The following is a 25,446-nucleotide window of genomic DNA, read 5'->3' as shown; positions in this document are numbered from 1 at the left end:
ATGCAATTGTATTGTGTTATTGATGCAATAGAAGTTGGAGATAGGGTCACAAGAGTCATTTACTACTCCCATACAGAAATTTAAGCTCCTGAGGAAAAGGAATGTTTTGATCTTGTCTTATAGCCCTAATGCTTTAGATAAAACCTTGGATAAAATAAGCAGTTAATAAATATTAGTACAACTTTTCTCAGCCCTTCTTTATACAAATAAAGATAAGGAAAGACTGATCAGGGTGGTTTTCAACTTAAATTTGTTTACTTTAAATAGATTTTTATTGATATCTTTGATTTATATATAGTTTAGATCCACCCTCCCAAAGTCATTTTCAAAGTTTTTTTTATTCTCCCCTCCCCCTTGCCCATTTATTTGCGGGACAGTTTTGTTTCTATCCTAGACATAAATTACTTTTGGCTAACCGAAGGGAAAGTTACCATGTCCTCAAAGCTTGATGTGGTTGGCTAGTCCCACAGTGTACTTTTCCCCCTAATTCACAAACTGTCCATTTTAGTTTGTAGGGTCTTGTTTTACAGATGAGCCTGAAGGTTGTGATTTTCCATGCTGCTCTAAGCACTGGAATAACTTTCCCTCTGCTTCTCTTGGGTGCCAACTCCTTTAGGGCTCAACTGCATCTTATTGTCTTTTTCCTCTTGGAATGGTGAAGGGAGAGGCTGTGCTGAATTCCCTGGCTATGTTGGGACCAGTAAAGCTCATTCCTGAGCCATTGTTTCATCCTGAGATTTGCCTGCCACACTTGGGATGGTCCAAATAATTAAATAAATGACATGGCCTCTCTTTTTATAAAATGTAAAACCTCTTATTTTGTACTAAAATAATTCTATTTGTAATTTTTTTGATATTTTGCTAAAAATGAATGCAAGATTTAGGAGGCTTAAAGGAAAAAAAAAACTAGTGAAGAAAGGTGATACATACAAATGTTACATAGTCTATAATCCACAGGATTTTTTAATATCATTTTTAATATTTAAATTCTATACAAAGAAATTTAGTTGATAAAAAAAATTCTACTTTTGATCTTACTACTTTTGTGATATTAGGGACTCACTTTCCTCTTCTATAAAAATGAAAGAATTAAATTAGATAACCTTTGGAGTCTCTTCTAACTTCATAGATATTGCTTCATGATACTGTTTCTAATTCTCAATTACGCTAACATCTGTGGTGAGGGACAGATTAGCAATACTTAACCATAATATAGTCTTAGAAATTCTTGTTAAGAAATCTTTAATTTTCTTAAGAATGGGACTCTTAAAAACCACAAGCTTCTTTCTCCTTCAGTTTAAATTGTTTTGTTATTATTTGTAAGGCTATTATTATACAATACAGAAAGAATAAGAATTTACTGTTTCTATGTAACACATTAGGCTAAGCACTTTGCAAATATTTTCTCATTTAATTCTTATAACAACCCTAAAGGTTAGGTATTCTTACTATTTCCATTTTATAATTGAGGAAATTAAGAAAGTCAGAGGTTAAGGAACTGGCCTAGAATCACACAGATAATAAATACCTGAGTTCAAATTTGACTTCAGATCTTTCCTACTCTAGACACAGTGCTCTGTGCATTATGGCACGACTTAAAATTGGAGATAGAAAGTATAGTAGTTAGAGCAGTGGACCTACAGTCAAAAAGTCTGAGATCAAATCCTGTCTCAATCACTTAAGTCAGCTGTGTAATCCTGGACAAATCACTTAACCCTGTTTCCTCAGTTTCCTCACTGTAAAATGAGTTGAAGATAGAAATGGCAAACTACTTTAGTATCTTTGCCAAGAAAACTCCAAATGGAGCACAAAGTTTTGGATATAGCTGAATAACTACAATAATAATAACAATATAAGATTAAAATAGAGATAATGAAAAAAAGGCAGACTGATAGTCAATTAACTAGAATTCTAGTTTTGGCTCTTCTACTAAGTAGTTATATAAGTTTGGAGAAAAAATTTAGTCCTCTGGGTCTCATTTTTATCTTATTTTAAATTACCTTCTAGAGCTATTATTGTATGAATAATTGGCTTTCTAGCTAACTTGCGAATTTTTTGCTTTTTCGTTTCTGACAAAGAGTTGCAAGGTTCACAGATATATAACAGATCTGGTTTCCCTTTAATTATTCTCTAGTTTAATCATTCAAACTTCACTCCCATGTTTTAGCAGCCTTTTCACAGTGGAACTTCCATTAGTGACAGGCCTTCCCACCCTGGACTGTTCTTCTGCCAAACCATTCCTTTTTTCATTGGTGAATTACATCTTAAGCTTTTATTTGGGTGGGAGTAGGTTGGAGATGGACAGACTAGCTAGCCATCATTCCTTTCTAGGTCTACTTCTGACTTTCTGGATTTTAATATCATGCCATTGTGTAGATGCATTCCTCTGTGCAGATCTCCCCACTCTGGCCCCTCAGCTTGCAATTCTCTTTTGTGCTTTGCCCTCTCTCTTTAGATGATAAGATCCTTGAAGTCAAGGACTTTGTGCTTGTTTTTGTGTCCCTAATACTAAATATAGTGCCTGACATAGTAAACTCTTAATAAATGCTTGTTGTTTTTTGCTTCATCCTAGCACTCAATCTTTTTTTGGTGTATCAGTTTCCCACACTGCAGTCTGAACTATTATCCATCCATTTATTCCATATTCAGAGCTTTCCTTCATACTCAGGAACTAGGGAAAATCAAGTTGACAGTGGCTTGTTTTAGTATACCAAAAGAACTATTTCCTTGGCAAAAACAGTTGTCCACATCTGTTTCCAAAATAAGGATGCTCACAATGTTTTCTATTCAGATGCAAGATGGCATGCTTATTTTTCAGCCCAATTCTTTGGCCCATGAAATGGAAGGTATCAAATGGAAAACAGTCATTTGTCAAATTCCTAATCTCAGGTACTGATCCTTCTTCTGTGGTCTTTTGTTCATAGATAGCTGGGACAGTCTAGACCCTTTTCTGTTATGAAGAATCAAAAAGATTTTTTTCCTCTCATTTTAGTCCTATTTTTTGCCTCTACTTTAGTGAATATATTGTTGCCTATGTTGGGTGGATTATTTGATAACTGAGTTGATAAAAGCATGATTATTTCAATTATTTAATTAGTAATATCAATCATAAAAATTAATTTAGTGCTTTCTATATGTTATATAAACGAAACAATCCTTGCATAATAAAGGATAGAAGAATGAAATAAATAAGTTTTTAAGGTATTTTTTCTGTTCAAGTCTATTTTGTTAAAACACATATAATATTTCCTTTGTAATTCTGCATATTTTATGCATTTAAAAAATCTCTCCCCTGAGAAGTCGTTCACTAGCTTCACCAAAGTGGCAAAGGAGTCTAAGACAAGCTCAAGAACCCCTTTCCTAGCTGTGTCTACAAAGAGCAACGCTTTGGGAACCTAGGTTCCATTAACTTCCCTGCAAGTTAGGTCATTAAAGACAAGCATATCTTCCTATCCTGACTATCATCAGCTCTGTATGCTGTTAGATGTTACCCTTTATCTCTCAGTTTCCTCATCATTACAAGATTGTACTGGTTGACCTCTAAAATCCTTTATGCATAAGCTTCTTATTTTAAGAAATCATCAAATAACCTCTTATGGAGTACTTCTTTTGCTAGATTCTGTACTTGGTCTTAGGGAAGAAAAAGAAAAAAGAAAAACCTACAGCAGTCATATTTACATTTATATATACATTCATATGTGTATGTGTGTGTTATATGTAATTACATATACATATATGTACAATATATAAATACATACATACAAATATAATTTATTGTACTAAGGAATAGCAGGGTACTTATAAAATGGTTTCTCTCATCTTCTGTTATGACAGAACAGAAGTGTAACTTCTGTATATAAGGTATAATTTGAAAGTCCTTAAGAATATCTTATCACCAAATTATAACAATAATTAGAATACTGAATTTCTTACTAAGTAAAATGAAAACATTTAAAATAACTTTAAATGAATTACAAAATAATTTAGTATATATTCATAATAATGCCTAAGCATTAAAGTAAATGACACATTGAACTTTAATGGGAAATTCATAGGTCATGCAAAATATATGGCTAACATTCAAATGCTAAGAAAAAATCCTCACCACCCTCACTTTTGCAAATATATCCATGCAATCTTCTAGATGATATATGAAGAAACCTACAAGGCTTCCCTCAAAGTCACATAAATAAAGTTTTCTGTTTCTTTGTCTTCTATTTAAATGATCTCTATGGCTGAATTATAATTAGTATTTCAATAAAATCAAAATCAGTTTCTATAAACAAAAATTTCCAATGGACTAAGGAAAGTCAGTAAGTAATAGAATCATTCAGAAAATTATGACTTTCTAGGGAGTAAAAGTTCAGATTTGTCAATGCCAGAAGTAATCCTTTTATATTCATTTTATGTAAATACACACACACATTCTCTTAAATAGCTTATATTTTGTTGGGGAAAACAATATTGATGAAATAAATATAATCTCTCTCAATCTTTGTGTCTGTTTCTCTATGGACACATATATCATATATATGTATATAATATACCTTAAATACATAAATGTTACAATATATGAATATATACTTATTGCATATACAAGGCAATTTTATTGTAAAGACTCTAGTATCTGCAGTGACAGAAAAAACTTCATGTAGAAAGTGTTTCATTTGAGCTGAAGTTTGAACATATCTAAGAGGATACAATACATCACAATAATGATAGTGAACAAAACAGCTTGTGATAGTATGAGAATATCTCCCATCTACTCTGTAGATATATGTACCAATTTGTTTTTTTATACTTTGTTATAATGTTTGTTTCTTGAAGGCATTTGTATCTCAAATGTTTAATATGTGTCTAGCATAGTGTAGCATTAAATGATTATTGATTGGTTAGGCTTGGTATTGAGATTTTGTAGTCTCAGCTCAAGTAATAAGAAATAGATAATTCACTGCCACTTCCTCCCAAAGATAATAGTTGGATATGTATATTTGAGGAAGAAAATCAACCCCTTTAACAATTTATTTGGAACATAAAGGGGAAGGTGGAGAGGACTATTTATGTTATCTGGAAAATAGCTAGTTTAATAATGCCATTGCGTGATACGGGGTAATATCCTAATACTGCTGTCACATCTTTCATATTTATATCTCTTGGACTGAATAGCAGGAAGCTAAATACATTTTCAGCTGCAGAAACCAAGATCTCATATGAAACTAAAGGATTTATTTCAAGCTATTGAAAGCTCAAAATGCCAAATTCCACAGATTTGGCAATTGGAGATAGCTCTTCCCATGCCTCTCCTCCCACATGCCCCCTTTTCTACTCTATTCCTATTTCTAGAAGGAAGCGAGTTAAGGTAAAAATTGTAATATTAATGGAATCCTTCAGCATTTAACCATATTTGTCACTAAAAAATCATACTTTCCATATTAAGTAATTCTGCAAAGTCATAATTTTGGTGTTCTTTTCTTGAAATTCACTGAGGAGGAAAATGATAATAAGAGTCAATAAGAGTTTTTCCTCCAGGAAAAAAAAAAATCATCTGAACTACTACTCATTGATTTTAATTGAAATCCAGAAGTTCTCTTTGGAAGTCCAGAGGATTCCCCAATTTATCTCTTGTCTAATTCAGATTTTTTACTAGATGGTATGATGAGCATTTGATTGGCAACCATCCTTGGTTTTAGAATATTGATGGTGAAGGACTTTTGTGACACAAAGTAAGATGCTTGAAATAGCATTAGACTCAAAGTTTGGTTCTATATCTTTCATTGATGTCATTGCAAGATATTTGGTATATTATTTAACTTTAGGATTTTATTTTCTTATTTTAAAAATAAAGATAGCAATATTTTCTCTACATCCATTTCATGATTATTGTGTGGATCAAATAAGATAAAGACCATTGATGTGATTTTAAAAGGATAAAGTAGCATCCAAACATAAAATGTTATGGATGTTTAATGGGCAGCTAGGTGGTACAGTGGATAGAATTCTGAGCCTGGCTCATCTTTATGAGTTCAAATTTACCTTCACCCATTTACTAGCTAGGTGACCCTGGAAAAGTCACTTAATTGTTTGCCTCAGTTTCCTCATCTATAAAATGAGATGAACGAAGAAATTGCAAACTACTTCAGCATCTCTGCCTAAAACCTCCCCACCAAATATGGTAATGAACAGTTGGATAGAACTGAAAACCTCCTGAACAAGAATATGGAGGTTAAGTAATATCAGGATAGGTTTGATTTATTTGTTACTGCTTGAAAAAACAATCATTAAGCTTCCATAGTGAAATAGAGTTGGTATATATTGTAATAATCTATAAGAACTAGCTTTGTTGTTGAAAAGATTCATTTCTGGTTCAAGAACTCTCTTAAGTATATGCAGGTCATGTGACAATGAGTAATTCAAGTAATTCCTCAGTGCTCCCAGTAAACTATGGACAATTTGTATGGTGGATTCCTTAAAAAGATGAAATCACAATTTCAGACTTATCCTACTCTTCTACCCAAAGGCTAGTACTACTCCTTCATCAACATTTTACTAAAATTTAAATGACTTAAGATCAGATATTTAAAGACCTAAAAAACCACTTTTAGAAGCCAATTATTTAGCCCAGAATTCTTAAGTTGTGGGCCCCCTATTGGGGGCTTGTCAAATTATGATTTATTATCAGTAAATGTTGATTTATATACCTATTTTATGTACTTATATAGCCAGGGTCTTGGAAAAATTTCTAGGGTCAAAAGGGATTGTGAGTGGGAAAAAGTTTAAGAAGCCCCAATCTAGTCTAATACTCTTCCTTTGTAGATATAGATAAGTAAAATTGAGGACCAGTTAGATTAATGCCTTACCTAAGGCTACACAGTTAATAAATGAAACTGGAAATCTTGAAATCAGTTCTGAGTTTTGAAACCAATGTTTTTTTCTTCTATTGCTTGAAACTATTTTTCTTTGGAACTATGTATAATGCCATTATTATGATGAATTTTTCCATTGCATCTGTGGTTTCATAATCAATAAGTATCCCTCCTCTATCCCTCCACTCATTATGAACTCAAATGTGGCTTGAAATACCCATACAGAGGAAGTACTTGAAGACCTGTCATTTAGATTCCAAGATTGTCTTGGGTGTGAATCCATTAATCCATAATACTTTTCTAATGTTATAACTCTTTTAAAGCTCTGAACCCATATCTTCTGCTTCACTGGGTCAAAAAATGACTTACCTAAAAGATTTCTAATATTATGTTAATATTAAATGAATTTGGATACCATTTGTGTGATTGCCTGATAACAAATGGAAAAGACCTTTAATCTAATGAAATGACTAAAAGGGACTCTTAATTATACACACCTATCTATCCCTAAACCTTCCATATCACAAGTCATGATATTCTGCTCTGAAAACATCTTTCTTGACAATGGTGTGGCTAGATATACATTAGTTGGGCCCGTTTACTCTGTGAACAGTGACTTAACATTCTCAACTGGCTTAGAGTTTTTGTGTCAAAGAAGGCTGTTTTGTGAGCAATATTTTCTGTGAAAGTTTTGTGCTTCCTAAAATATCCCTTCATGAGAAGAGAAAGTCTTTTTTACTTTTCTTTGCCATATGCCAGTTCCAACAGCTGTAACTATTTCATTTTTAATTTTCTTGTTGCAGTCTTGTCTCTGCTTAATCCATTAAGACAACGTTGAGTGTTCTCGGCTCATAAATTTATAAAGAAAAAAAAATGAAGTGAAGAGTACTTTGAAAAATGCTATCTAAATTCATAGTTAAATGCACTCAGAACTCTCCAAGATTAAGGGGCAAAAAATGTCATTCTGAGCATCACAGATACTATCTCTAAATCATCAAATTGAACCTAAAGGTGTTATTGATCTCTAACTAAGCAACTCTCCCAGCCCTTCCTTTTTAAAAAGCAGAAGTGCTTTTTCTGGAGGATTTTTCATATATCATATTGTCTCAGGTATCCAGGCTGTAATCTCTATGAATAATTTACTAAACTATTGAGGGAACCCTCTTTGAGGAGACTGTCATACCCCTCACTGTGTGCCTGGGACTAAGGGATGGAAGCCCCAGGGTGAGGGCTGCTTTAAATCAATCAATTGACATTAATGTAATGTCTAATTAGCCATGGGTGGGCTTGCACTTTGAATATGGGAAGGACTCCAGGCTATGACTGGTGTGTTAAAGAGCTGAACAGAGGATACATATCAATCATTATTTAACATGGAAATCTGGAGAAAAGAATTGAAGGTATACCTTTTCTGTTTTAGCTGTGATCAATGTCTATTTCTTTTATAAGGAAAGATACAATTCAATTCTTTGAAATCCTTTTTTTGGCTTTGCTTTTAAAAATAGAAAAAATGTGCTTTTTTTTTTTTAATAAATTCTGAAGGCTTTTACAAATGCTTTTTTTCATCATCATCATCTTAGCCACAGAAATAAATTCACTTCTTAGAGTGATCCAAAACTTGCAAATTTATATAGAAAAATTGTCATGATTTCATTTATAAAGTCCAAGTGTTAAATAGTGTCATAATAATGATAATAATAAAATAGGAATTATTATTAGAAAAAATGTTTCAGAATCATGAAAGTTTGATATTATTTGGATGTTTTGAAAAAAAAGAATTCAATATAGTGGAGGTATCTAGTTTAATGGTGATAAAGTATGATTAATAATTTCACCAATGTTAAAGCCTAGGATTAGGTTAAAGAATTAACTTTTATTGAAAACTGCAGGCATCCAATCCTTTTCTGTTCTTATTTCTTCTTCTCTTGAAACTTTCTTTAGCTCAGGACAGATGGCTTGGAGATTTACCCAGCTGTGCCTTAGGCACATTTAACTACTATCAACACTATTACTATTACAAATGAAAAGCCTTCTGACAAAGGACAATTGGTTCTTCCCTTGGCTGGCTAAACCATCTCAATGACCACATGTTAAAATTGCAGAGTGATGATTAGATGGGGATCAAGGATTAGTGTGGTGCCTTCAGTGTTTGTCAGATCTTTTAAAAAAGAGAGGCAAATCTAGGCTGAAGAGTTGATTTTTGCCTTCTTCACCAACCAGCATTTGGATAATTTTAAGCCTGGCTCCAATTTTCAAACTATACATCTTCCATTTTGTACTTTGTTTAATTCTCTACCCTAGGTCTGGCAAATATAGAAGAGAATTGAAAAAAGAATATCTGTGTGCATGATGTCCATAGTCTTAATGCAGTTTTAAGTTTTAAGAGGGAGGAAGAAAAGAGGGAAAGAAATGAGTATTTATGTAGTGCCTATTATATGTCAGACACTGAGCTAAGAGTTTTTTCCTAATATCATCTCATTTGATAATCATTGATAACAGTTTTGCCAAATTAATTTTACTAGAGTAAAAACACACTAAGACTTTGGGGACAATCTATAACTGCATAGAATACTATGCAGTTATATGTTGTGTCATAAGGAATGTATATTATAGAAAGAATTCTAACAAGCTTAAGGGACTCATGACAAGAAGCATGAGAACAGTCTTTCTGGGTATGGTAGAATGAGATAAAAGGACCCTTGCAATATTTTTATTGGAGTCACAGAATTCAAATTTTTACTAATGTGACAAGATCAGGTGTTATGAAAACATAGGGACTTACTTGTTCATTGCAGAATAATAACAATTACATTGTCAGTTGTGCAATAGGAAGTCTGTGGCTCCAAGAAGCTATAGCATGTGTAGTGACTACATCCCCAAAGCTATCTCCATGAATGGGCTAAACTAGTTTGAGGGCAGTGAACTGGCCTCAAACCCACTGTTGAGTTAGGGGAATGTCTATTCCAAGCATGTAAAAAAATAATCTAGGAAAATGGATGAATGAAAACATTTATTTCAGTGGCAATGAAGGTAGCTGGAGCAAAAACTATGAAGTGTATAGAGTTTGGTCAGATGTAGAAGATGGCAAGATCATTTACTTCATCCTGGGTCAGTGTCAGTTATCTTGACTTTTGTCCTTGAATTGGACTTTTATGATTCTGGAAAAAAGAATGAGGTCTGAGACTTTGCTCATTTCTGCCTCACTTAAATCCAATTCACATACAAGTCAAGACATCACCCATTATCTGTGATGTTACTTTTCAATAACTAAGTATGAACAAAAACAAAAAAAAAAAAAACAAAAAAAAGGAAGCCTAGATTTGAAACAGAACTCTATCACATTATACTTAGACAAATCATTAAACTATCTGTGTCTCATTTTCCCTGTCTGTAAAATAGTAGGCAGTAATACCTCCCTAACCTATGCTGGTGTTGGTAGAATAAAATCATATATATGGAAGTACTGCTTTGTAAAATTTGATTTGAAGAACATTTATTAAGAACTCTCAATGTATAAAATCTTTTATCAGGTGCTGGGAATACATAGAGAAAAGTAAAATATTTCTGTCTTGTAAAATGTATAATATGTATATAAATATTTGATCTCTAGTCATTTTCCTACCTAACTATCTACTAATGACCATCTCCAGTTGTCCTCAATAGCCCTGATTTATACCTTGCCACTGGAGCCAGAAGGCACCAAGGAAAAAGTGAGGCTGTGGATCTTGCAATTCCAATTCATTTGCATGTCATGGCATCATCTACTGTGATGTTGTGATCCTCCTCAAGAATGAAGAACAAACAACAACAAGAACCTCTATCTGTCTATTATCTATCTATAGTAGTTTTTTTCTATTTATTTATTCATCCATTCATTCATCTATTTTGATCATTTTTCCTTCTTTTTTTTTTTTTTACTATTTCTCCCCCCATTTTTATTTTTTTCTAGTTATAAATTTACATTTGTTTTTAATACACATTTCTTTATGAATCATGTTGGGAGAGAAAAATCAGAACAAAAGGAAAAATACATGAGAGAAAAAGTGAACGTAACATGTGTTGTACATTCAGTCTCCATAGTTCTCTCTCTGGAGGCACAGGCCATTTTCTATCCAAAGTTTATTGGGATTGCTTTGGATCACTGTATTGCTGAGAAAAATCAAGTCTTTTATAGTTGATCATTGCACAATCTTGTTATTATGTACAATATATTCCTGCTCCTATTTATTTCACTCAGCATCAGTTCATACAATCTTTTGAGGTTATTCTAAAACGAGCATGTTTATCATTTTTATAGAACAACAGTATTTCATTACTTTCATATACCATAATTTATTTAGCCATTCCCCAATTGATGGACATCTATTCATTTCCCAATTCTTTGTCTTTCTTTTACTACCATTAAAGGATCCCTACTATTAAAATGTTTGTAGGCTATTTATCAATCTTCTCTATGTCAAATGTAGAGTGATGACAATGAAATTCTTTGTCAGGAAGAAGTTCTCTGTCAGGATGAAATGAAAAAGATCAAGTTAACTTCCTTGCTGACTTCAAAGGTGAGAAATGAATTTTATTCCCCCTACCAAAGTCACATTTCAGAGGGAAGACAATGGCATATATTGCAATGTGTCTTACTGATCTACTTTTTCATGTAAACCTTAATTTGGGGGGGTGGTGAAGAAGTTGGGGTCACATAGCTGGGTAGTATTAAGTGTCTGAGACTATATTTGAACTCAGGTCCTTCTGACTCCAGGGTCTACTGAACCATCTAACTGCCCCTCAATTTTTAAAAAATGTGATTTCCAAGAATCACATAATTCTTACTCTCTTTCAAAATGACTTTTTGCCTCTAATTATTAGGCATCAAATGATTGATGAAAAGCATGATAGTCAAATAGTGTTTACTTCACCATTAATGACAACAAATTTAGAGAGAGAAAAAAAAGAAAGTCCATAAAGCAGCATGTTAAAATGAAAAAAAAAAAGTTTTAATTTGAAGTCAGAGCATCTCAAATTTACAGAGCAACTCTATTACTTCTCGTGTGATCTTTTACAAATTACTTGATTTTTCTATGCCTCAGTCTCAATATCTGTAAAATAAGGGATTATAGATCTAAAGCTGGAAAGTATCTCAGAGACTCATACAAAATTAATAAATTGCAAAGGTTGGGGTTGAACCCAATAACTCTAACCATTTAACTCAACAAATTCATATAAAAAACTTTGTACCATAGTCATCTATCTTTTCCTTGAAGACTTCCAGTGAGTGGTAACCAACCACCTCCTGAACTTAAAGAAGCTCCTCTTAATTTTGGTTACCATTTGGTTAAAACATAAATATAATTCAATGTGAAAAGAATGCCATAAAGTCAGATGACATGGGTTCAAATTTCAGTTCTGATATCCATCAAGTCATAACTTCTTTAGGCCTCATTTTTCTTACTTGTAAAGCAAGCAGAGAAATTAAGTTACATGATCTCTAAGATTTCTTCCAGTTCAAAGTCTGTAACGCTATGGTATTTGATAAAATATTCCCTAAAATAGATAAGAAATGCCTTTAAAGTCTCATTTCCAAAATATATAGAGAACTGACCCTAATTTATAAGAAATCAAACCATTCTCCAATTGATAAATGGTCAAAGGATATGAACAGACAATTCTCAGATGATGAAATCGAAACTATTTCCACTCATATGAAAGGGTGTTCCAAATCACTACTGATCAGAGAAATGCAAATTAAGACAACTCTGAGATACCACTACACATCTATCAGATTGGCTAAGATGACAGGAACAAATAATGATGAATGTTGGAGGGGATGTGAGAAAACTGGGACACTGATACATTGTTGGTGGAGTTGTGAAAGAATCCAACCATTCTGGAGAGCAATTTGGAACTATGCCCCAAAAGTTATCAAACTGTGCATACCCTTTGATCCAGCAGTGCTACTACTGGGCTTATATCCCAAAGAAATACTGAGGAGGGGAAAGGGACCTGTATGGGCCAAAATGTTTGTGGCAGCTCTTTTTGTAGTAGCTAGAAACTGGAAGATTAATGGATGTCCATCTATTGGAGAATGGTTGGGTAAATTATGGTATATGAAGGTTATGGAATATTATTGCTCTGTAAGAAATGACCAGCAGGAGGAATACAGAGAGGCTTGGAGAGACTTACATCAACTGATGCTGAGTGAAATGAATAGAACCAGAAGATCTCTGTATACTTCAATGTTGTATGAAGATGTATTCTGATGGAAGTGGATATCTTCAACATAAAGAAGATCCAATTCACTTCCAGTTGATCAATGATGGACAGAAATAACTACACCCAGAGAAGGAACACTGGGAAGTGAATGTAAATTGTTAGCACTACTGTCTATCTACCCAGGTTACTTATACCTTCGGAATCTAATACTTAATGTGCAATAAGAAAATGGTATTTACACACATATATTGTATCTAGGTTATACTGTAACACATGTAAAATGTATGGGATTGCCTGTCATCGGGGGAAGGGTGTGGAGGGAGGGGGGATAATTTGGAAAAATGAATACAAGGGATAATATTATAAAAAAAACAAATTACTCATGCATATATACTGTGGAAAAAATTCTAAATAAAAAAAAAAAAGAAATGTCTTTAAAAAGGCTTTTTTTTTTTTTTTTTTTTTTTTTTACTAAAAGCATATTTTTACCTTTTCCCCTGATTGACATTTTTTAAAATCCCAAATGAAATAACACAAGACAGATTTTTAAATTATAAATTTTCTTTAACACAAAAGAATAAAAATATATTACTTAAGGTAATATAATTCTCTACTACTTCATCTAATACATTAAGTTTTAGTGACTGTTATTGCTATTATTCTTAGATGATGATATTAAACTCTTGTTGGCTTCCACTATTTCTTCCAAATGTGTACAACTTGAAACAATTAATTTTCTCCTTTAGTGAATATTCACTAATAGGACATAATAGTTGTGGTGGTGATCTTTTTTTTTTTTTTTCATTTTGCTACAAATGAGTTTTTAAATAGTAGACATAAGGATTTAGTCTAGACATAAAGATATCTTTTCTAGATCCTGAGAATGCATTACCAAGGAAGGAGTTATGGAATACCCAGCTCTGACTTTTTGTTTTTGTTTTTGTTTAAATTAAGATTAAACATTTTTCTCTCCTGTTTTGTTCCAATTGAGCCCTACCAGCCCAGAGGCAGGGAAATGGGCAAGATGTCTTCTGGTAGTACCTTCAAGACCGATTGACGATTGGTCATCAGTGAACTCCCACATTAGAGTGCCAGGTTTCATTTCATAATAGCAATGAAATACTGTGGATGGACAACTCCTATGGGTTGGTTAGAATGACTGTGCCTTTGGAATCTATCCCAAAGGGTTCGTTGAGGCAGAGACTCTGGGAACTGCATCTGCTGCTGGCAAGGTTAATAATTGATGATTTAATGGGTCTTTTCCATTTCCAGGTCTTATGATATATTACTACCACTGTTTAGTGGTTATACTCTAATATATTCATATCCACATGGTAACAGACACCGACCAAACAATTGTGCCATCAAACTTTAAAATTTGATTCTTTTCCATTCTTGTGGAATAAGTCCAAGACAGTGTGGGTTATTTAATTATTTTTTTTTTCTCTTTTATTTTGGCTCTGAATATGAACCTCACCTTTCTGACTCTGAACCATGGTGAAATATTATTAGATTTCAAACTATTTGCTGCAGAGGTTTCTGTGAAAGTTTATTAGTCTGAAGTCTTTTTTTGTTTGGAAGTTAAAAGTCCCTGGTGCCTTCAGTCTGAAATCTATTTACTTTCACAAAAGTAATGCATGCTATCTGTTTGATGATGCCAAATAAATGGAGTTCTGTTTTCAGTTTTCTGTGTGTTTCTCTGTGTGTCTCTGGAGCACAGTGGTCATGCTCAATGGACCATCCAAGTCCTTATGTACTGGGAGTAAGTCTGTTGGTACAAGTTAGTGACTGGCATGCCACTGTTGTGAAGAGAGATAGAACTGCTACATTTGCTATTGAACTGGGTCACTGGACAAGCTGTCAGAGGAAAAAGGGTACAAGAAAGTATTAGGGCCTTTTTTTTGTTTTGTTTTGGTATGTGGGCATGTTGAATGCAGTCTACTCAACTCCCATTTTGCTTTTGCTGAAACAGAATAAGGTGGCACACAATGGCAGTGGCAGGAAGGGAGGGGGAAAGAGTGCCCCTACAACAGGTGCAGCCAACATGGCTACCACTTTCCCACACATATCAGTCAGTCTCCAGTGGCCTCATGAGCCCTGAATATGAAATAGCATTGGGGATCGGATATCTGCCAATTAGGATGGTAAGAGCAAAAGAGCAGCAAGTGAGTGGGAAGGAGGAGCAGCTTTGGGCTTATAGAGAGTCTGGGGAGCTGTTGTTTGGCCACTAGAGCTTGGTCATTACCATATCCAAAGCCCTAATGTGTAACACTAGCCATGTTATTTTGCTTCCAATAATCGCACTCTGCTGAGGTCTAGCAGTGGTATCTAGGTGATGAACACACAGACAGCCCCTATTCTTCTCATTTTCTTTTCAGCTACAGAGCCACTGGTAACATTTCTTCAGGTGGGGCTAGGCAGTGCTTAGCAACATGGATGCCCCATCAAACAAATAAGAGCTCTCTTCATTAGGTAACCTTATACCCTATTCCAGTGCCAATATCTTCATCATCTTTCTTACGGATTATAAGATTTTATTGACTGTAAATATGTGTCACACCTTTAGAACACACACATATTTATAGGCATTTAACATCAATCAGAAGATAGTGGATATAAAGTTAGAGCTGATAGAGATTTTATTTAATCTAACTTCTCTCATTTTATAAGATATAAAATTCTGAATCCTACATAAGGGAAGTAATTTGACAAATATTTTTAACTATTTTATCTTTATAAGTAGTATTCATCTTTTTTCAGTGGCTATATTTAGCTATCTGTATATTTTTCTTTCCTAGTAGTTTCCTACTTCTTCCGATAAGAAGGCGACTTATTTCATTATCTGTTCTTCAGGATCAATATTGGTTTTTTAATTATTCAGAATTAAACATCTTTTTAATGATATCTTTTTTGATTACATTGTTATGAAAACAGTTTATGATTCTTATTCTGATTATTTTACTAGAAGCCACCTCATATATACCATTTCAAATAAGAGGTTATTTTAAAAGATTTGTTAAAATGCTTCCTTATGAGGATAAAAAAACTAAATTGAAAGAAGAAAATGCCATGAAGATAACACTATTATTCTATTCTGGTTCCTTTTTGTCTATTTAGGTTGTATATTTGATTAAAAGAAAGAAATAGCTGGTCAAAAAACCATAAATATGAGGGGGAAAAAACTGAAGCAAGAGTGCCTGTTTTCAAATCCTACATTTTAAATATTTCATGTCTGTGCTAATATCATCTAATGGTCAGTATGCGAACTAATTTTTTCCTATTTTTATTTCACCACCATCCTCTACTAAGACATCAGAGACATAAAGTTATATGCTCTGGGACTGAAAAGGATGCTTAATGAAACCTAGTCCCAATTACCTATATTTAGAGAAAAACAAAAATCAAAGAAATGATGACAGCTCTGCTTAAGCAGAGAGAAGGCAAAATATAAAAGAATTTATGAAATTATAAAATAACGAAATCAGCAAACAAAAGATGGAGAATATCAGAAAAAAAAAAAAAAAAACAAACAAGACTGAAAAGAATTCCCAGATTGAAAAACCAAAACCAAAACTCAGGATCAAATGTATATTTAAGGGCTGTCAAACATTTAAATAACAATTAATTGAAATATAAAATCATATGCAAAAAAATGAAGAATGAATTCTAGTAGATTCCTTCTATGAAATAAATATAGCCCTGATTACTGAACCAGGGAGAGAAAAAGCAGAGATAGGATCCTGTAGACCAATATTCCTAATGAATATTAATTTAAAAATGAATAAAATATTAGTAAAGAGGTTATAGCAATATACTAAAAGTTCATATGCTATGAAGGGTTTGGATTTACACTAGAACTATATATTTAGTTTAATACTTTAAAAATATAAAATATCACATATTACTGAGAAAAAATAAAAATAGTATGATTCTTTTTTAGTAGAGGCAAAAAAAGAGCTTTTGACAGTACAAAAGCACTTTATTTTAAATACAGTAAAAAGCAAAGTGATAAATATATTATTTCTTATTGATATAAATAGTAATTATCTAAAACCAAGAACTCATGATTTCTGTAAAGGAGAAAGACCAGAGTACTTTCCAATTAGATTAGGGGAAAAGTAAAAATGTGCATTGTCACCACTCTTATTTGATATAGCTTTAGAAACATTAATACTAATATTAACTACAAATATCCACTAATATTTTCCATAGATGAAAGAATTTATCATAAAATAAAAATTATAATTTACATTAAGTGGGACTTTAAAAAATACTTTAGTGCTTAAATTTTACTGGCAAAAAAAAAAAAAAAAAAAAAAAAAAAAAACCTGAAATTTAATTTCAATTCAGGAGACTTTAAATCTTTTGTCTTTGTATTACTACCTGACCTCTGAGATTGTGAAATGAAGATTGTTGGGCTTTGATTCTGCCCCATGGTATAAATTCTCATAGGGGAATGGTGGCCAAAAGCAGTGTTTGGATTTTGTTCTTTGATCTTTTTGTGTTCCTTTTTTATATTCAAAAATGCCAGTTGAAACTCAACATCTACTTTTTTGAATCCTGTAATTAGAAAATTAATGGAAATTCACTAAAAGAAAATCTTTGATAGCTTATCTTTTAGATCCAATTTGTCCAGGATATGATTTAAGTATGATTCTTTGGGAAGCCAGATTTCCAAATCTCCGGTGTCTATACTCCCCAAATTCAGTTATCAGGAAAATATTACCTGATATCCATACAATAACAGTAAAAATGTTTCTTTTTAATTTTTATTTGATTCATCCAGGTAGGAGCTTCAATTCTTCATTGCATGTGTAGACTTAGCTAGCCCAAAAGACCATGTACAAACCACATTAAATGTAAAAAAGTGAGCACACACCTCATCAGTGTTTTGCTAATGTACTCTTGGGACACAAAATGAAACATAAATACTGTGGCTTTGAAACTGACCAATTTTCAGATTGTTAACGACATAGCCTGGTACAGCCTGTCTCTGTCTCACATTCAGGGATCATGCCGGTTTTTCGTATTTGTCTATTAGCTAGTATTTCAAAGATTACTTTCTTTTTTAACTTCTTGTGTGGAAAAATTTCATTTATATGAAACTAAGAAAAAAAATTTTAAAAATGCTACTAGTGCCCAGAAGTGTCAAATTCTCAAACATAGAGGGAATAATATTGGGTTTTAGTTCATAATAGTCTGTTTTTGTGGCTGACTATTGGGACATTTCTAACATTTTTCTTCAACTTGTATTTTTAGAAGATAAGATAATTTTTTTATTGCTTTATGGAAATTACACATACATCAAAAGAGAATCTCTTCCCAAACTGCATGACTGAAATGAATTTTCAAAAACATTATATTGTCCCATAACTATCTCCTAATTATGTCTTAGTTTAGTGTATATCAGTTTAGTAGACCCCATGATACAGTAGATAGTGAGCTAAATCTTGGACTAACATATACCTGATTTATGTTTTATCTTTGATTCCTTTAACTTCTCAATCCTAAAATGTAGCTTCTTTGATATTACAAATTATAATTTCTAATTTTGTTAGTAGAAGGACTTTTTTCCATTCTTGGAAATTCTTCACACCAATGAAATCTCATATCTGGACAAATTAGAATGATATGAATTGGAGTTACTTCGGGAAAAATTCCTAATAATGTTAGGGAATAATTCATTTATAGGTTTTTTTTAAAGAGTCCCTCCATTCTCAAATACATAATCAAGACAATACATGAATCTAGAGTATAGGACAGCTTTAATATAATCAAAAGAAAATATAGAAGATGAAAATGAATCACTGGAACCAGGAAACAAAGAAGACACAAATTGGACAGCTAGTTGGCCCAGTGATTAGAGCACTGTCCCCGGAGTTGGGAGGACCTGAGTTCAAATTCTACCTCAGATACTAAACATTTAGCTGTCTGACCCAAGGCAAGTCACTTAACTCCAAGTCTCTCTCTCTCTCTCTCACACACACACACACACACACACACACACACACACACACACACACACACACACGACATAAAAAATTAACTCCTACCCTTAACTTAAGCTGGTATTGTTATCAGCTTTAACATTCTGGCAACTCTCTCTTTCACACAGAGCCTTTTATGGCTTCCCCAAGATTCAGAGTACCATCATGTATTTTAGGCTCCTCCTAGAAGGTAAACAGTAATTTTTGGATAGAGTTGCTGAATGTGCAGTCCTCTTCCCAATGCAATTGCATTGCCAGATTAACCTCCTGGGTTTGTGTTCCAAGTAGGTCCCTATGAGAAGCCTTTTAGAGTATCTTTTTATTTCTCTATCAAGAAATTCTCTTCTCTCTAAAGAAAATCTACTTCTTGGACTCTCAAACTTGGGATACTCTATTGGCAAACCCAGAAAGCTGGTATGGTAGAGGAAGTTTCCCTTTACTGGCTAAGAAAAAGCTGAAGAAACTCAATTTCTCCTCTCTTCTCCAAAGGACTAGTAACTCATAAATGTCCCTCTCCTGTGGCATACCAGTCCATGTGTGTTTTGCCATGTGCTTTTACAGCAAACTATCATCATTGTCTTTTAGAAAGAAGAAACTATACGGGAGTACTGATTATTTATTTCTATCTTCCTTTTCCTCCTATACTCCCTAACCCCTCTGCCTCCCAAAAGAAAAAAAAAAAAAAAAAAGTTCAGTTGTATTGATCTTTTTTTTCCCCTTCAAAATTCAAGAAAGAATAAATTAGTTTCACAACATATTTTTGCAGATTCTGGTGTAATACCTCTTCTGGCAAGAGTTCAACCACTCAGTCTGTCAATGATCATCTTCAAGAAGTTGTGTATAGGATAGCTAGATGGCTCAATGGATAATGTACCCATCCTGAAGTCAGGAGGACCTGAGTTCATTGGTTTTCTGATACTTAACACTTAATAACTATGTGACCTTGGGCAAGTCACTTAACCCAGTTGTTACACAAAACAAAACAAAAAGACTCCAACCCAAACAAGAAGTTGTTTATGTCATTCAAGCAAAGTGCTCCTGGTTATATCTAATTCTCTGGGGAGGTGCCCTCTCAGATACATCTCACAAATCAAGGCCCATGTTTTGTAATCTTATTGGATTGAATCAAGAACTCGTTTTTAAAAGTAAATTTCATCTTTTCATTTTGATCAAATCTGCCTTTCCCTTTCTGTTGTGGGCCAGAACTCTGAAACAAGGATTCTTATAAGGTGTTAAGTCAGTAGAATTGATAAAGACAATGGTTATCTAGTTTAGCATGATGTTTTCTAAATTCCATTTGATTGATTTAATCTTATAACAAATAATGGTTTCCTAGTGATATAATGTTTGCTTTATACTTAGTGTGGAACATATAAGCAGGGACTGAGAGCCACAGAAGAGAAGCTTTCAAGAGGGCAAAGAAGACAAGCGGGAGCTCAAGCTCTCAGAACCAAGGACAGACATTCATTTGATCTTCAGTCAGGCCACTGGTGGCAGGATCTTCTGCATTTCTCTACTGAGACCAAGCCTTGTCTGAAAGGCACTCCAAGAAAGCTGCCCAGCCCCAGGAAGGAGATAATAAAGGATTTAGACTTTGACCCCTGGCTGTTCCTGTGGTGATTACAGAACTGAAATGAAATCGGCTCTCCGAGACCCCAAGGAAACTGAACCAGAGAGCATTATACCTCTCCCAATTTAAAGAGAAAGAAAAACAAAGCTCTTATAATAAATATGCACATACAGTAAAGTAAAACAAATTCCCATATTGATCATACTTCTCATCTCTTCTGTCAAGAGATAGGTATGATGTTTAATCATGAGTAATTGGGAAACTTGTCATATGGTTTAAAGATCCTGATATAAAGGATCCTTAAAATGATGACATTTGTACTTGCTAAGTCTTTAATAAGTAATTACACTTCTGCATACCCTGTGATCTAGCAGTACTATTACTGGGTCTGTATCCCAAGGAAATCATAAAGGAGGGAAAAGGACCCACATGTGCAAAAATGTTTGGTAGAGTTCTTTTTTTAGTTGCAAGGAATTGGAAAAGGGGTAGATGTCCATCAATTGAGGAATGGCTGAATTATATCTCATACTTCATATGAGAGTAATGAAATAATTGTTCTTTTAAAAAAATAAATTAAAAAAATTTTAAAACAAATTATTCAATTGCAGAGAGAGAATTGAAAAAATCTGAGCAAAAATTAAAGTAATTTTTTAAACTTTATTTTATTTTGTGACATATCTAAATGAAATATGTTTTATGTGGCTTCATATGTATAATTGATATCACATTGCTTGCTTTATGATAGAAGGGAGATGAAAGATGAATTTTGAAATTATCCTAATGAATAGATTTCAAAAAGAAAATGAAATAAAGAAACTAAATTTAAAAAAAGTTAATCAGACATAATTTATCTGTATTTTGAATCAGGAATTTTAGGACTGAATGGTGCCTCAAAAGATCATCTGATCTGGCACTTTTTCTGTAGTAATATTAAGGCATATCTCAGAAATTTAATTTGCAAGTACCCTGGATGATTACATGATTTCTCCATAAGTAAAATGGCTATGAACAGGCAAATGACATAGTGGATAGAGTGCTGCATATGAAGTCAGACAGACAGACTCATCTTCCTGAGTTCAAATCTACCTTTTGACACTTGTTGGCTGTGTGACCCTTGGCAAGAAATTCACCCTGTGTGCCTCAGTTTCTCATCTGTAAAATATACTCGAGAAGGAAATGGCAAATCACTTCAGTATCTTTGCCAAGAAAACCCTGAAAAGTGTCACATGACTAAGATAACTGAGCAACAAAAAAGACTATGGTCTCTATGACCAAAAATGACATTTCTGTCTCATGTTATTTTAATAAAGATGACCCTAAATCTTGCTCATCCCCCTCCACTCTTCCCTCCCCCACAAAAAAATGCATTTTGGCACTGAGCTGTCTTTGTGCTATCAAAAGCTATGCCAGAAGATCATGGGAAAATAGTGTTATAAAGAGTTTGATGAAATTAAAGATCATTGAGTTAAACCCTCTTTATTTTATAGATGATAAATAAGGCCAAAGGGATACAAGGGACTTGATTAGGATCACACATGCAACAAATTTATGATATGGGATTTGAACATAGATCTTTCAGATTATAAATGTCAAACTACCAAGCCACTAAGCTTAACTCCTTTCCTACCTCTTGTGACATTTAAAGATTTTGCTACTAGGCCACAGAAGGAATTACTCTCAGTACCTGGAGGTCTCTTTACTTATTCTGGAAACATACACCTGCCTCATTATTGAACATCCCTCTGTCAGACTGGCCCCCTTCTCGCATTGATGAGGGACACCATTTTGGGAAGGTTCCTAAACTGATCAGCCATCATTCTTCTCCTAACTCTGTTTTTGACTTTTTGGATTTTCTTGACATCATACCCCAGGAAAGCACCTTTTCTCCCCACTCCCTTTTTCCAATTTTCAGCTCCCTTTTTAACATCATGATATAAGATCCTTGAGGGACCTTATATTGTTTTTCTTTTTAATATATTTGTATCTCTAGCATTAAGTGCTCTGTGGGCACATAGTAAGTGCTTTTTTTTTTTAATGTTTATTGTCTTATCTTGTTGCTTAGACTGCATTTACTGTTCAAAGAGCTAACTTTATGAAAATGCCCACCATCAAAAATTTTTTTGGTTAAGTGATGAATTCCTTGACCATTGTGATCCATGAAGAGAGTCAAATAAAGATGGCTGAAATGGTAACATTAAACTACACTAAATTCATAAAAAGGATAAGTGATGCCTTAAAAAACCCCAAAATATTAGAAACTTTCATCTATGTAGCTGAGAATAATATCTTTTAGAATTTTTTCATGTTAGAATCTTGAAATATGTATTTATACTCACACAAATACATATATGTATAGACATCTAGATATATTTATATATATATATAGTGTAATATAGATAGTACAATAAATATGCATTGTATATATGTACATATTCAATGTATATGTATATATATTTATATATCCACAAATGTGTATATGATATATATATATATATATAATATATATGCATGTATATGTCTATGCACATACACATACACTTTTGAAGAACCTTGCAGGTTGGCATATCATGTAATATATGACATTCTATCTGTTGAATTTTTTTTCCAAGTCAATTTCTTCTATTTCCTAGGTGTCATTAAGATTCCTGAATCAATAGTGTTCTTATGAACACATATGTTAAAATCTTCATATTAGAAGGTGTCTTGGGGATTATTTATTCTGACTCACTTTATAAACGAAGAAGCTTCAGTGGAAGCACAGAGTTAAAATGATTTGACTTAGCTCATGGCTAGGATCATTGCCATGACTAATCTTTTTACAAGGCATGGTTCAGGTTCCATCTCTTTTGTGGAGAATTTCATCTCACTTGAGCCTTACAATTCATCCTATGAGTTATGTTTTAGTAGTTGAAGAAATAGAGGATAAATGACTTATCTGTGGTCCACTGTTATTGAAGAAATCTAGGCTGAACTTGAATTCAGATCTTCCTGTCTCCAGACATAGAACTCATTATCCACTGAGTCATTTCACTGCTCTAGATAAAACACTACTAAAAATGATCTCTTCTCCAAATTTTCCTAGAGTAAATGATCGCTTTTGCTCCTTTTACAATCTGTTTCATAATTGTACATATTAAAATTTATATCATACTCTTAATCCTGACCCACATTAGAATACAGACTTCTTGAGAATACAGACTATGCCATTTAAAATTTTTTGTATCCTTTGCACTTAGTGCTATGTCTGGAATAGTGTTTAACACATTTATTGACTTGCATTCAAATATTATTTTGTGATTTTCTTATGAATCTGATATTTTATAAAACAATAAAAACAACAAAAAGGCTCCTTGATTGAATTTAACATTTTGTTTGTTTTCAAGTGTAGTTGAACATGTAAACAGAGTTTTATTTTAATAATCATCAACTGCCAATGAAAGTAAAATTGAGTTTGGTACCTCATGGTAAGTTTTTTTTAATTTTATTTTATTACTGCCTTCCTGCCTCTGAGTAAGACTTGTCAGATCCATTAGTAGTATTCTCAGAGTCCTTAGCTCCTGCGGAAAGTAACAAATATGTACAAGTATGATGCAAAAACATGCAGTATCTTTTTAAGAAAAGAAGATGCCTTAACAACTGCAAATTTTTGGCAACTTTGATGGGAATAATAGTTGGTTTTTCTTTTGTTTGTTTGTTTGTTTGTTTGTTTTGTTTTGTTTTGTTTTGTTTTTTCCCCCTGAAGGAGAAGATCCTTTAAATAGTGACTAGACAATTTTAGAATTCTTCTTCAGGAGAAATCTACTTTATTTTCATTGTAACTCAGACATTTTACCTTGAGACATCCTCTTTCAGCATATAATTACTTGAATAATTCAATGGCTGCAAACATGTATTAATGTCTCCACACTCGGCCTATGAAACATGGCTCTGAGCAGTTTCCTACAGGGAGTAAACTGTCATTTTTCACCACATTAAATTTTATAAGTTTCAAGTGAATGGAAAATGGATTTTATTATTTTCTTTCTCCCTTTTTTCTTTCTTTCTTTCTTTTTTTTTCTTTTTCTTTCTTTTTTTTTTTTTTTAAGCCGTGAATGTTTTATGGCTGCAAAAACAGAATTTGTGGTTTCAACTGTTCAAGTTGGATGCAGAAAGCCATGGAACCTCTTATGTAACCTGATGGCCTGAATAATTATCAAAATATTTTGCTTTCCACCCTTAGCACCAGAAAAAAAAATATAGTGTATGCAACCTTTTGACCACAAAGTAATAATAATGAGAAAGCCCCCTTTACAAGGTCTGTTCTCAAATGTAGCCTGTACAGGGACAGGAACAGGGAGGACTAGTATCCACTTGACCTTGACACAAGAAGAAACTCTTATCAGCGACTACCTTCAAGAGAAGAGACCTTGGAATTAAGGCCAAAAAAGCTGGTATTGAAGCAGAAAAAAGTGCAGAAATACCAGTCAGTTGAGGACCAAGGTCCTGTAGAAATTAATATATTCTGAATCCTTCAGTTATCATAGCTCAATTTATAAGCAGTTTAAGGCTACTTTCTACAATTTGTGCTGTCATTATCAATATGGAACTGTGAGTCACTGGAAAACAGGAAATGGGACTTTAAAAATTAACTTCCTTTGGTAGCTTTTTTGTTGTTGATTATTTCCAGTTTTTCCTGTATCTAGCCATTGGCACATTATCTCCCCCTATTAAATTATGAAAAAGTTGAAAGTATTGACTTTTATCCTTTTTTTTTTTTTTTTTATTCCTAGCCCTTAGAATTTTGGCTAGCTCTTGAAATTTTTTGATTAACTCTGGTTTCTTG

This window comes from Sminthopsis crassicaudata, chromosome 4, assembly GCF_048593235.1.
Source record: "Sminthopsis crassicaudata isolate SCR6 chromosome 4, ASM4859323v1, whole genome shotgun sequence".
In the NCBI taxonomy this organism is placed as follows: domain Eukaryota; kingdom Metazoa; phylum Chordata; class Mammalia; order Dasyuromorphia; family Dasyuridae; genus Sminthopsis; species Sminthopsis crassicaudata.
Note: the sequence above shows the minus strand (reverse complement) of the source record.